Source organism: Typopeltis vanoorti, chromosome 26, assembly GCF_054136105.1.
Source record: "Typopeltis vanoorti isolate ZY-2024b chromosome 26, IOZ_Tvanoo_1.0, whole genome shotgun sequence".
Classification (NCBI taxonomy): Eukaryota; Metazoa; Arthropoda; class Arachnida; order Uropygi; family Thelyphonidae; genus Typopeltis; species Typopeltis vanoorti.
In genome coordinates this window covers 33,095,562-33,110,353 of record NC_143574.1, presented here as the reverse complement: position 1 = coordinate 33,110,353, position 14,792 = coordinate 33,095,562, and positions in this window count along the sequence as shown.

Genomic DNA, 14,792 nt, shown 5'->3' with positions numbered 1-14,792 from the left:
GCTGAGAAGAACTACCTAATGCAAAAAACTCCCCCCCCCCCTTGTTCCAAATGTTTCTGGCATTAATGTACATAAAGAGCAATAGTCTCTTAGGTCCATCACAGTTGTTATGCTATATACTAACTATCTCATTCCGGTTTGTTATCAGTGTAACTAACTCAACTGCATCACTGGTATCTGTGTACTTGCTAAACATCTGGTTTTGAACATCCAATTTCACTTCATTCAACAACACTTTTTCCACTCTAATCACTAAATCCATTTAGATGCAAACCATCTATCTTGTGTAAGTCTTTTTGTCTGTCAAACTCACCACACACATTCACAAACTCCTCATCATTCCTCCTACATAACCCATGCATCGATTTGTTCATTATCATGGCCCTCCTTCTATTTATTATATTTACTTCTATTATAATTACTACAAAAAATACAAAAATAAACAAACACGTGAGTGTTTGTGGAGCTTTGTATGTTTAGAGCAGACATTTCTTTACTATACTTTGAAGCTTGTGAATGTGAATGATGACAAAATGGTAGAACGAATGATATCTGCTAGCCGTTCAGCATGAAAATCAAATGAAGGTAAGTGATGATAAAGACAATTGGGAGTGGTTAGGTGTGAGGACATTACAACCAATAAGTAACATGAATAGGAGTAGTTATAGACCTAAAAGTGGTTGGATGAGTTTATTTCACTGAGTGAGTTTTGCCTAATGATGGTTGGAATGAAATATGGCTGAATAAGGATCATATCGTGATATGAATGGAAATGGAATGGTATGATGTTTTTGGTGAGGATAGAAATCACAAGAAGAGAGTGGGACTGCTGATGAGGCAGACAAATTATTTCTGGGAAAATTCCCATTTTACTATTCTAAGTAAATATTATTTTTATGACTATTTAGCCTATTTTTGTTTAGGAGTGCTCCCTTTTTTTATAATGTCATTGGCTTTTTTTCCCAAATTTTAAGACATTACTGATGTTTTATATGAACAGATATATGAAGAACATGTAGGAAGAAAAAAATGTATAGGAAGAAAAAACCGGACATACCTTTGTGAGATGTTGCTGGCTATCTTCTTTTTTCATGGCATTCCGGTGTATGGCAATATATATTTATTGTTGAAGGAAGGAAGTATAACTGAACGGAAGGCGGGGGGTCAGAAAAGTGGGGTTTGAGAGATGTGGGAAAATCATTGGTGAGGCAAGAGGCATGCAAACTTTTTGTACTTTTTTGAGAAACCCAGATATTTTTTATATTTTTTAAATTATTAATGGTGGGTAGAGAATACTTTAGGATGGGGTGAACGGGATAAGATCAGGTGGGAGAACAGGGTGTGAGCCCTTTTGACAGCGCTTTGTCTTCAGAGCTCATGGGGAAAGTGGAGGATATGTCATGCCGGCTTGGTGTTTCTGTCTTTGGTGCATCTGTGTTGTATTGGTTAGAGTCGTGACCTAATTTTTATGTTATGGAGCTTCCAACTCTCGGAAATTGTGTATTTCCGAGAGTTGGAAGTTTATGGATATTCTAAGCATTGTTTCATTTTCCTGTATGTCTACTATTATGGCCTTCTCTATTTGTGGAATGCAAGAAGGAAATAGTGACAACAGTTTTGAGTCCATATGGTGTGGGAGGAGGTTAACAGGAGGAGATGTTTAGTCAGATGCTGCAATAGTCCAGGAAATATGGGGGGTGGTGTGATAAAGAACTGTATTATTATTATTATTATTATTATTCAGGCCTCCAAGGAGTCAAAAGACTCATCGAGGGAGGTCCTTCCTAAGACATAAAGTCTGTCAAGACTCACTGAGGGGAGGCCCCCCCCTGAGAAACACAAAGTCTATCATACCACTCCTTAAACTCACCGACCGTTCCCACTCCCACCACTCAACCACCCTCCACACAAAGAAACCACTCCTTACCCTCCTGCTCACAGTTTCATTTCGCAACTTCCAGGGATGGCCCCTTGTCATCACTCCTTCCGGCTGATCAACCAAGCGAAAGAACTCTCCAGTGTCAACCTTGTAACCACCTCTCAACAGTTTAAAAGTCTCAATCATATCACCTCACCTTCTTCTATCCACCAAACTCTGCAGTCCACATTCTCTCAGCCGATCCTCATAACTATCCTTGTAGAGTCCTGAAACCATCTTTGTCATCTGTCTTTGTATCCTTTCCACAGTTAATTTATCCCCTTCAAATCCTGGGGACCAAATCTGAGAACAATAGTCCAAGTGTGGTCTGATCAGAGACTTATACAACGGAATGATAACCCTCTTATCTCTGCAGGTCAGTGTCCTTCTCATAATAGCAGCAATCCTCTGTGTTACCTTCACCACCTTTGCAATATGTCCCCTAAACTTCAGGTTTCTATCAATCATCAACCCCAGATCTCTTGTCTCCTCTACTTCCTCCAGTATAACTCCTCCCATAGAGTATGCAGCATCCCATTGATGTTTCCCAAACCTCAAGACCTTACATTTTGCTGCATTAAACTGAAATCCCCATTCATTTGCCCATCTATCTAGCTTATTTAAATCCTCTTGCAGGGCTACCACATCTGCACTATTACTAATAATCCTTCCCAGCTTCGCATCATCTGCAAACAACTGAATATCATCCTGCAATCCACTGGCTATGTCATTGATATAAATGTTAAACAATATAGGTCCTAGTACTGAGCCCTGTGGGACCCCACTTGTAACCCTCTGCCTCCTGGAAACTGTTCTACCATACACAACTCTCTGATACCTATCAGACAGCCAATCCTGAATCCAGTTGACCAATCTGACATCCAGACCCATGTGCTGAAACTTAAATATCAGCTTATCATGAGACACCCTGTCAAATGCCTTCGCCAAGTCTAAGAAAATTGCAGTATATGCCTTTCCCTCATCTAATGTTCTTGTAACTTTATTATAAAAGGGTAGCATATTGCTAAAACAAGAGCGTCCTTTCACAAATCCATGTTGATTCTCACAGATAACATTACCCTCATCTGCCCAATGCTGTACACGGTCCCTCACTACTTTCTCCAAGATCTTAACAACTACTGATGACACACAGACTGGCCTATAATTAGACACTTCCAGTCTGTTACCACCCTTATGCAATGGCACTATCTTACCTTCCTTCCATTCCCTGGGCACCTTTGCCAAAGCCAGACTTTCAGTGAAAAGCCACGTTAAAGGTACTGTCAATTCCCTAGCACATTCTCTCAAAACTCGTGGCGAAATACCATCCAGTCCCACAGCTTTACTGACATCCAGAGTACTCAGTATCTGAAACACACTCTCCTCCTGTACCTCCAGACATCGTACCAGTCCTATCCCTCTAGCATTAAAACTGACTCCTCTAGGATGAAATACTCCAATAAAGTGTTCATTGAACAATTCCACTATGTCCTCTGCATCAGTCACTCTATTCCCATTTTTATGCCACAATATCATTCTTCCACAGTCATTTCTCCTCCTACTGGCCACTTAGCTAAAAAATTCCCTAGGATTTTCTTTGGATCTTAGGGCCAATCTCCTCTCATATTCCAGTTACGCTTTTCTTACCACACTAGTCACTCTTCTGGCCTGTGTCTTATATTCCTCATGCATCTCTTCACCTATCTCCTTATATCTCTTCCATAGCCTCTTTTTCACATGCAATTCCTGTTTAATATTGTTTGTCATCCACTTTACTCCAAATTGCATCCTCTTCTTCACTCGTGGTATACAACTTACCATTGCTGATAACAAATATCCTTTCACAATTTCCCACGCACTGGTGATATCCCAGCCTTCCAATTCCTCCATCCATGAAACTTCCCGAAGTTGACGTCTAAAACTATTATAATCACCTACCCTATAATTCCACATAAGTTCCCGTCTCTTTGATACTCCTGCATGTCTATTCATTTTCCAAGTCAATACCATATGGTCACGCTCTCCAACTGGTGGGAGAGACGTCAACTCAGTTATTATCAACTCTTCTGATGCTATAACCAAATCCAAAATTTTTGAACCTCTTGTTCCCTTTGTTACATGTTGCCTAAGACATTTGTCCCTCAAGAATTCTAGAAATTCCATTCCCCTATTGCTACATGCATCTTCCTCTCTCCAATTTATACTACTGAAGTTAAAATCTCCCATAACAATCATTCTTCTTGCACTTGCCAAACTTAGCTGTCTAAACATCTCCTGGTCCCCATCCTCTGTGCTCCTGGGCCTGTAGCAACACCCCACTAAATATCCTGTCTTGCCTACCTCTACCTCACACCATACACTCTCAAAATCATTTGTCTCACTTCCTTCCAAATTCTCCACTCTTAGAGGACATAGGTCATCACTTATCATAAGCAGTACTCCACCACCACGCTTTTCCCTCCTATCCTGACGAAAAATGCTATACCCAGCGACTTCTATTCCTGTTGTTATATCCCCTTCTGTCAACCACGTCTCAGTGATCGCAATAATTTTTGGCCAGGCTGATGCTATCTGCGCCACCAATTCCTCTCCCTTATTTCGGATACTCCTGGCATTAGTATGAAGCATATAAATGCCATTGTTTCTATACCCAGCATTATCCCTTCTGGACTCCACTGTGCTGAGTGTTACCTGACATTGTCTCCCTTCTCCCAAGTATCCATTCCCACAAGAGGCCACCCCTGCTATCATCCTCCCTGGGACACACTGACTCGTTCAGAACAGCAATCTCTCCAGATGCCTACGTCCTTCCTCATTCAAATGTAAACGGTCTCTCGCATACAACTCCTCTCTCTCCTCAAACACACTCCAGGCATCCACATATACCAGTCCTCTCTTGTCACACATTCTCGCTATTATGCCATTCAATATCACCGCTCTTCTGCTCAGCTCATCATTATCATACCTAGGCAATACGCACACTATTTTTCCTCTCTCTGTCTTCTTCCGTACAGTCTCAAGCAAAAATCTCATATCTCTCGCTGCCCGACTTACATTACCACTCAAGTCATTCGTTCCTACCATCACGATCATCTCATCCACCCTTTAACCTCTCTTAATTGCATAGCCACCCTTTCTATTGTTCCTCCTGGCAAACACTCCTCACGCATCCTATCTTGAACACCACGGATCATTGAGTCGCCATACATTATACCTCTTACCATTCCCTCGCTCCTATTGTTTCCATTCTTTCCTCTTCTTTCATTCCCATACCTCTCTCTTCTACTGTTTCCATTCTCTCCTCTTCTAGCACTCCCATACATCTCTCTCATTCCCTCTCTCCTACTGTTTCCATTTTCTCCATTTATATAAGCAACTTAGGTCAGTAAACAAAAAATGGATGATCATTGTGGTTGATTTTAATTATGGTAATGTAGACAGAAACGAATAGACATCATTTGGGTATAAGAAAAATGAATTTCTTGAGTTCTCGAGGAATTGGCAACTATTTTAGACAGTATGTAATGGAAAGCATGCAAGGATTGAGAATCTTAGATTTAATCACTGCAATGACGAATGTGATTATCACATTTTTCCTCATTTGGTGTGAGAGAGAGAGAGAGAGAGAGGCTATGAAGTGAGGATTAGCTATGTGAAGAGTTCTGCAAGGAAAGGATATATGTGGGCAGGGGCGCGCCGGCCATATGTGCAATGTGTGTGATGCACACAGGTGCCAGGATAGTAAAGGCGCCAAAGGGGAGGAAATACTTAAAAAAAAACGTTTTTTTAAAGTGATTTTTTTTATTGGAGGGAGGGATAGAGGCACCAGCTAAAGTTTTGCACACAGGCACCAGACACTACTGGCGTGCTACTGGATATATGGGTGCCAACTAAAGTTTTGCACCCAGGTGCCAGACACTACTGGCACGCCCCTGTATATGGGACTACAAGGTTGATGATTATGAGAAGTTTAAGTGATAGTAGATATAGCACAGAATGAGGAGTCAAGCGGAGGATAGTTAATTGCTGCTTGGAAACTGGCAAATTAATATTTAACATCAATGTGTAAATATATTCCACAGGTCAAACAGCTGAATAAGGTAGGTGTCAAATGAATGAATGAAGAGATTACGCAAAAAATCTGGAAGTAAAGGATAGCATAGAGGCAGCACAAGATGAATAATGGTAACAATCTCCAGGTTCTGCATTTCATAATAACAAAAAAAAGTACAAAAATAATCAATAAATAAAAAAGTTATTAAGTGTGACTTATGGGCCACCCTGTACTATAAATCAAGGTGATGAATGTTTGGACAAGGGAGATGATTTTAAAGCGGTATGCTTTGATTTTACAAAAAGCTTTTAATAGACTGCCTCGAAATCAAAGTATTATAATGATTGAATTAGAGAGACTTCTTTCTACATGGACTGATGATTGTAACCAAAAACGGTTCCTGCTAAACACTGATCTTATTAAATCAAAAGCATTAAGTCGCTTTGCAATCTTGAAAAAAATAATGATGGAAAAATAAGAATTCCACTGTAGTGCTGAATGGTTTGAGCGTTTCAAAAAGAGAAATAGCCTACATAATGTTCTAATTTTAGGAGAAGCTGCAAGTGCAGATAAGGTGTCTGCAAATTATCCACAGATTTTAAAGAAAATTATTGAAGAAGGGGATTATTGTCACCAACAAATATTTAATGTCAATGAAACCAGCCTTTTTTGGAAGCGAATGCCTTCCAAGACTTTTCTGGCCAAATCAGAGAAATCTCAGCCTGGTTATAAAGTCGCAAAGTCGAATTAAATTACTGCTAGCAATATATGAGCCATTTGGAAGCACATTCTGCCTCATTGTGCAAATTTTAGAGGCTTTTCAAATGAATCTAAGTGAATTAAATCTCATTCTGAGAAATTGAATGATTACAACCTGCTAAATTTAGATCCACAGCAGGAAGATCCTGAAGAATATGAAGAAAATTTAATCACTGACAACTCTAAAGAGATTTCACAGAAACAATTTGAAAATAGTTTTCGTACAATCGAGGTTCTTTAAGAGCAATGCCTAGAGGCTGATCCTGATGAAGAGAGAAGCAATAAATTTGCAGAAGAGTAAATGATGCAAAATAGGGCCATAACGTCAGTTGTATAAAAAAAAAGAAACAGAATGCCTGCCAAACTACATTAGCTCAATTCTTTGTTAAGAAGTAGAATAATAAATTTATATTCTGAATATATTTTATTGCCTTTCAGCTTTATGGTTTTCCTTTAACTAGGCACTGAGATATAACCTAATTCTTTTATAAAAAAAAAAATGAAGGGTCAAAAGAAATTTGAGGAACGAATTATACTTTTTTCCATAGGTTATTGTATTCGATTAGTGTGTTTTCAATTAATGTGCCTGTTTTAAAGAACGCATTAGGTGCATTGATCGAGGGATTGCTGTATTCTACTTGTTAATGATAAATACTAGTAAGTCCTGTCTGTTGATGAATGGCCTAGCAAACTGCTTGTGGATGGCTTGTTCTTGCAGTAGAAGGGGTTTATTGAGAACATCGCTCAACCTCCTCCATCTGGTATTAGATAGAGAACACTCATAGAAGGCATGCTCCACCTTGTCCTGGTTCCAACATAAGTCATAGAAGTGATTCCCAGTGCTATGGAACCTCCAGATGTTGATGTTAACTGGAAGGTTGCCATAGGCTATCCTCCATGCCAGATCCTTTCTTGTCGGGTGGTCTTAATGTTTGATGAGGTGATTAAATACGATATCGTTGTTAGTCCCTAAATCGGGAACATCAGTACAAAGGATGTTGAAGAAGTGTTGGTACCAGATGTTGCTGTTCCGGATATCAGCAATGTTGATGCTCAAGGAGCAGAGTTGTTTTATTAGCTGATAAGGCCTGTTGTGATATTCTGGGACAATTTCTGCTTTAGTACTTTGTAGTTTGTGATCCCAAAAAAGGGAAGCTTGAAACCCAAGCAATACTGAACAGGATTGCTCCTAGAAATAGTTGCTTTGCAGTGTCCTGTTAAGATGGAAAATGGCATTGCTAAGGTATCTGTTGTTCAAGACTGAGAGACTGAAACTTCCCACCTACTCTGGAAGTTGAAGGATCTTAAGGATCTTAACCTCCTTGCATAGAACATCAAGGACTTTCTATTTAGCTGGTTATATTATTCCTTGCTGATGGTGATGACATACTGGTATACAGGAAACAGGATAATTTTGATCACTGTGGTCCTGGAGGAAAGTGACAGCAGTCTGTTTGACCAATCCTTGAGGCTCATGACTGTTTTGGCTATGAGATTTTTGATGTCAAGTACAGGCTGTGCTGCAAATGGAACCTCATAGATGATGAAGAGCTCTTCTGTAGGGATGAGACCCATAGGGATGTTGATTTGGTCCTAGACTCCATGCATTTTGATTTTAGTTTGTTGGGGTTGGATGTAATCCCCGAAACTTTGAACTTCTCTAATATGTTAAAGGAACACTTGATGGAGTCATTGTCCCTGGGGTGGCCACCACATCATCTGCATATGCTATTACTTTTGATTAATCCATAGTGAAAGGTAATAGTATCCCTCTGACAGCACAAGAGTTACTGCCTATAGAAATTATTCATAAACTAGTGCAAAAAGTAGCAGACTGAGAAGACATCCCTGTTTGACCCCTTTCTGGAGTTAATCAGGTCTGATGTGTCTGGTGATAAGGAGGCAGGTAGTACTGTTGTAGCAGCCTTTAATGATGGAAAGAAATCTGCTGCTGATCCCAACTTTCTGAAGAATGTTGAATAGAAAGGAATGACGGACACTCAGATGCTTGGTACAAATTCATGGACAGCATTGCCATAGAGTACTTCTTGATGTTGACCAGATATAGCAGTTCTTTTACAAGAATGAGATTAAACAGAACACCATAGACTCGTGCTCGTTTCATGATGGATTTCATCACTATTTGTTGTTTAAAACACAGGCAAGGCTCTTGTAATCCATATTTGACAGATTGCTAGGTTTCCAGTTTTTCGAGTAAGCGAGATCTCTGTTAACTTTGGGGTTGAAGATGGTATAGCATTTCACGAAGTCTCATTGCACATTTCCGGTGTTAAAGAGTGCCACAAGAATGGGAAGGATCAAATCCCAGGCTTCATGATAAAGTTTTGTCCCTAGTCCGGTTCAGGTGCTTTCTTTGTTCAGCATTGTTTGAAGGCTGATGTTACTTCAGCTGTTGTTATTGGTCAGTCTACTTGTTTTCCTTGCACAGAGAAAGAGTCAGTGGTCCAGCAGGAGTAATCCTGAGGGGTAATGTTGTCATGATATAGTTGAATGTAATATCCCCAGAAGGCTTCCAAGATATCAGGTGTTGTGGTCTTTTCATACCCACGTTTGTTGATATTTATAATGGTTCGTTCCTGTCAGAAATTGAAGTAGCACCTGTTGTTAAAAGCAGCCAATTGTCTATCTTCCGAGCACAGATGGAGCCTGATCTTGAAGTTTCTCCCCCCCCCCCACACTTGTTTTTGTTTCTCCATGTCGATGTCAAGATTGATGTCATGTACGATGTTTTCACATGGAACGTTTTGGCACTGGCTGCCCACGAACCAGCTTCTTTCATTATAGAGATCACAGAGTCAAGTTCTATAAAGAAAGGTGCATTCTTGGCCCCATTTAATCATATCTACTTTGATGGTGATTTTCAGTTGTGTCCATCTGTCCCAATCAGCATTGCTCCAGGTGGAGCAAAGTGGCCAAGAACAGGAACAGAAAGTCTGGTGGTAATTTTCTGGGGCCCAGACAAACTTCTACTTTTTCTAAGCATTGAAAAGTTAGCACAACTAGTTTGTGGTCTGAGATGTTTGCATTGATGTTTACATGTCTTATGGTCTCGACTCTGGAGACAAGTGATGGTGACAAATAAACATGGTTGAGCTTTGTACCAATTCCTTGGCCAATCCATGAGTAATCCTGACAGTAGGGGTTGTGAACCCTCCAGACGTCAGTAAGCTGGGTGTTTCTTAAATAACTTTCCACATGTGTATATTCAGTGGGATTGATTCGTGTATTTCCCCCTATTTTGCCCATGGTTGGGCTCACCTTGCAGTAAGAATCCCCCCATCAAGATGACATGATGAGCACCGTAAAGTCAGGTATCGAACTACTGGAAGAATCTTGTTCTTGCTGTTGGTTCTACCGAGGCATAGATTTTTTATTTATTTTATTTTTTATGTTGGGCCCATATACAAGAGGTTGACTGGTCAACCTACAGTACGTTTGTACCATATATGGGTGGTGGTTGGGAAAGGAGAAACTTGTTTACATTTGATTTAAACGCCTGTATGTTGTATTACTTGGGAAATACGTCAGGGGGAAGACTGTTCCACAGTACCCCAGTAGCAGGGATGAATGAGGAGTAAAAGAAACTTGTTCTGTGGGTTTCAAGGTGTACTGTGAAAGGATGTTGGGTGGCAGCTGTACGTGTTCCAATGGGCTTAGTACAGAGTGGGAGAATTATTGATGCTGTTTCAGATGAACATTTTCCATGGAAATATTTATAGAATATACAGATTTCAGAGACCAAGCATCTATGTGAAAGTGAGGGGAGTGAGTTGGTGAGAGATGGGTCATTTATCAGTTAAATTGCTCTCCTCTGTATTATTGAGTCAAGCATTTTGAAGAAGCTTTTAGGAGCCTCACTCCAGATGTGACAACATTCGATAGCTGGGTGGATTTGTGATTTGTATAATGTTAACAACTGTTTAGAGGTGAAGTAGCGTCTTGAGCAAAAGAGAAAAACCCAGTTTTTTGGAAACTGAGGATGCAATGGTTGTGATGTGTTTATGAAGAGAGGCTTGATGTCAGGGTAATTCCGAGAGGAGAATTTTCATCTTGTCTGGGAATTTGAGTGTTATTGAAAACAATGCTGGGGGAAAATGTTTCTTTTTTGTGAGAAATAAGACAGAACTGGGTTTTACTAGTGTTGAAGTTGACGAGGTTATCTGAGCCCCATTGGCAGATGGCTTGGAGGTTGGAATTCAGGGCAGTGGTGGTTGATGTTCTGTGGGTTGAAGTGAGTTGTGTAGAGTAGGGTTTGTCAAATGAAAGAGAGGAGTGTATTGGGTTAGAGGTCAACTGAAGTAGGTCATTGATATATAGAAGAAAGAGGGTCAGTGAGAGAACTGAACCTTGTGGGACCCTAGCATTAGTTAGATGGTGAGATGATAGGAAGCCTTCTACCCTCACACATAGTGTGCTTCCAGACAGGAAGCTGGAAATCCATCTGCAGAAGTCCTGAGGTAGTCCAAATGATGGGAGTTTGCTTAGTAAGCATTTGTGTCAGACTCGCCCAAAGGCTTTACTGATATCAAGTGCAACTACTTGGGATTCATTGAATTTCTGCATGCCGTTTATCCAGCGATGGAATATGTAAATGAACCTGGTGGTGCGGCCTTGGTATTTCCAGTTGATGGCGAGAATTCTCCCTTCTTCATCCCTCTGGATGTTATGGAAGGCTCCAAGGAGGGGGGACTATCATAAGTATCCTCAACTCCACGAAGTCATCCCATGGCACATTTCTGGTGTCAAGGACGGTGTTAAAAAGTGCCACAAGAATGGGAAGGATCAAATTCCAGGCTTCATGATAAAGTTCTGTCCTAGTCTGGTCCAGGCGCTTTCTTTGTTCAGCATTGTTTGAAGGCTGATGCTACTTCGACCACTGTTATCAATCAATCTTACCCTACCTGGATATGCGCAGAGAAGGAGTCAGTTCCCCAGCCGGTGTAATCCTGAGGGGATACTGTTGTCTTGATATAGTTGTGTGTAATATCCCCAGAAGCTTTCAAGATATCAGGTGTCGTGATCATTTCACACCTACTTTCTTTTGCCGAAACGATGTAATGGGATACTTTTAGCTCTGTTCCTGCATATCCTTGTAGTTATATAAATGTGTTTCTTGTAGGAACAAGAACTGCATGTTAAATGCTAGCATTAGCTTCCACACCTCCTCTTGTTTAAATGGTGAGCAGAGCCATCTGATTTTAAAACAGGCAATACAGAAAGGGGGGCCGACAACATTATGGCATTTTAAGATATTACACCCGACCTATGTCTTTTATCCTGAGTTGTTTGACATACCTTATTAAGGATTACGCTCAAAGGGGGAATATCCTCTCCACTGCAAACTGTCATCTAGCTTCAAACATGAGCTCAAGAGGACTTCAAACTCACGTTGACTGTTTTTGATTTTGAAGTTTACTATTTTCTTTTTGTAAGTCTTGTAGTCTTAGGTTTTGAATTGGGAATCTGTGTACTTTTTAATTTTGGCATTGATGCTTCTCTCTGAAGAGGAGTTTCCAACTCTACTTCAGATTCTGAGGTGGTATTGCCTGATCTTTTGCACTAGCTTTTATGTTTCCTTTTTTGTTTTGGGTGATACTTCCTTTTTTCTTTTCTTTTGGATGTTTTTGGATATTCTTTTGGGGTAGCGGTGGTTTTGTCCCCCTCCTTGACTTCCATTTCTTGTGCAGGGGGCGATGCTAGCTACTTCAGAGATGATCTTGGACTTTTCAGTAACAGTTGTAATCTCTTATGTTATTGAGAAGTTTACCACTGATAGGATGCTTTGTTCTGTTCTTGTGTTACTGTTTCTGAAACGTTCATTGCCGATGACATGATGGCTGTTATCTGCTTCTCTGGCTGATGGAAGGATGGCAGTGGCCGAAGAGAAAACTGTTGTTTCAACAGATGTTTTTGCTGTTGAAGCCGTCTTTATTTTTCTCAAGACAGTTTGGACAAAGGTCTTCTTCTGGCTAACTTTTTTTTTTGAAAGTTCAAGAAAGTCATTTGCATCTCCAACAGAGTGGTTTGACTGAAGCACCTGTTCGCTCTGCAAATATTAAAGGACAATAAGGTCTGAAGGACAAAAGGCTAAATAAGGTGGGTGTAAAATGGAAGGAGAAGGTACTTTGGAGACAGTACAAGATGAATAATGGTAATAATTAGTTTTATGAAGAAAGCCTGGAGAGTGACTCAGTTAATACGGAAAACAAAAGTGCAGTATGAGCGGAAATTGGCAAATCACGTGAAGTATCTAAAAAACTCTAAAGAGTTTTTTAGATATGTAGTAAGTAGAAGAAAGAATGATCGTGTAAATGGATATAAATGGTAGAATGGTAATTGCTGCAGAAGACATTGTTCAGGTATTCAGTGATCAATTTATAAGTGTGTTTTATCCGGATCAGGATGGAATCATGAGGAACTTAAGTGTAGAGGACATAGGAGGGGATGGCTTAATTGTGAGTGAGCAGGAGGTATTTGAGGAAATAAATAAACTTGATGTCAATAAGGCAATACGATTTGAGAACATATCACCACACATCTTAAGAGAATGTTCCAGGGAAATGGCAGTAGCGTTGGCATGCTTGTTTAATAAGAATCTTGTTTAATAAAAATAGCTCAGGTTCCAAAGGAGTGGAAAGAGGGTAAAATTGTTCCATTGCATAAAGGTGGTGATAAGGCTGTAACTTAAAATTATGGTCCAAATCTGTATATCTGGAGATGGTGTGAAGGTGCTGGAGAGATTGGTAAGAAGTAGGATACAGAATTGGGTTGAAAACAGCAGTATGCTTTGTGATTATCATCATGGCTTTGCTAAGTGGGATCATATTTTATTAACTTACTTATATACCATAACAAGGAGACAAATATCTGGGACAGGGAGATGCATATACAGTGGGGTACTTAGATTTTCTAAAGCTTTTGATAGGCTCCCACACGACAACCGTTTAAATAAATTGAAACAGATGGGATTGGATAACAGACTTTTGAGTTGGATCAGTGACTGGCTGTCAGATAGCTATCAGAAAGTTGTATGTGGGGATGCAGTATCCCATATGAGGAAAGTCACTAGAGGTGTGACACAGGCATTGGACCATTGTGGTTCAGGTTTTGTGTGTGGATATTGTGATAGGTTTATCTAGTGATATGCAGGTGTTTGCAGATGACACAAAACTGGGGAGACCAATGCAAAGTCAAGCAGATGTTATGGCCTTGCCGGAGGACTTGAATAGATTGCACGAATGGGCAGGGAAGTGGAACTATCCATTCAATGTTGCAAAGTGTAAGGTTTTGAAACTTGGTAAGCAACAGTGGGATGCGAAGTATACACTTGGTATAGAAATTGTAAAGGAGGTAGAGAAAATGAGAGATCTGGGAGCAGTGGTAGACGACGACCTGAAATTCAGGGGAAAATTTGCATAAGTTTTGAAGATATCACATTGAATAATGGCAATGATGCAGAGGACCCTGACCTGCAGAAATAAAGAAGTTATGATGCCATTGTATAAGGCTTTGATCAAGTTTCATGTGGATTATTGTGCACAGATGTGGTCGCCAGTTTTCATGGTGACAAGGATATGTTGGAAAGGGTACAGAGAAGATTTGAAATACTAGGACAAATTGAGAGAATATAAATTGCAAAATCTTCTGAATAGGAGAATAAGGGGGGGAGGGGGATGAGACATATAAGCTAGTTAGGGATTGGTATCAGGTTGATTGCCACAGAAGAGATTTTTCATAGAATGAGAGAGAGGGATAGATCAAGCCATCGCTGTGAACTGTATAAAAGAAGGAGTGAGGAGAGTGTTCTTCACATGGAGAGTGGAATGCATTGTCTGAATGTGTTGTAAATGCAGACACATTGAATCATTTTAAGGCATGTTGCATGAGCATTGTGTGCAATAGTATGTACCTCCCACGATCAGTCTCTGACTCCATGAAGGTAGATTTTAATAATAATAATAATAATAATAATAATAATAATAATGTTTAATCATAGAAATAAATAAAGTCTTTAAAAGATATCACAATACACGAGCTTCA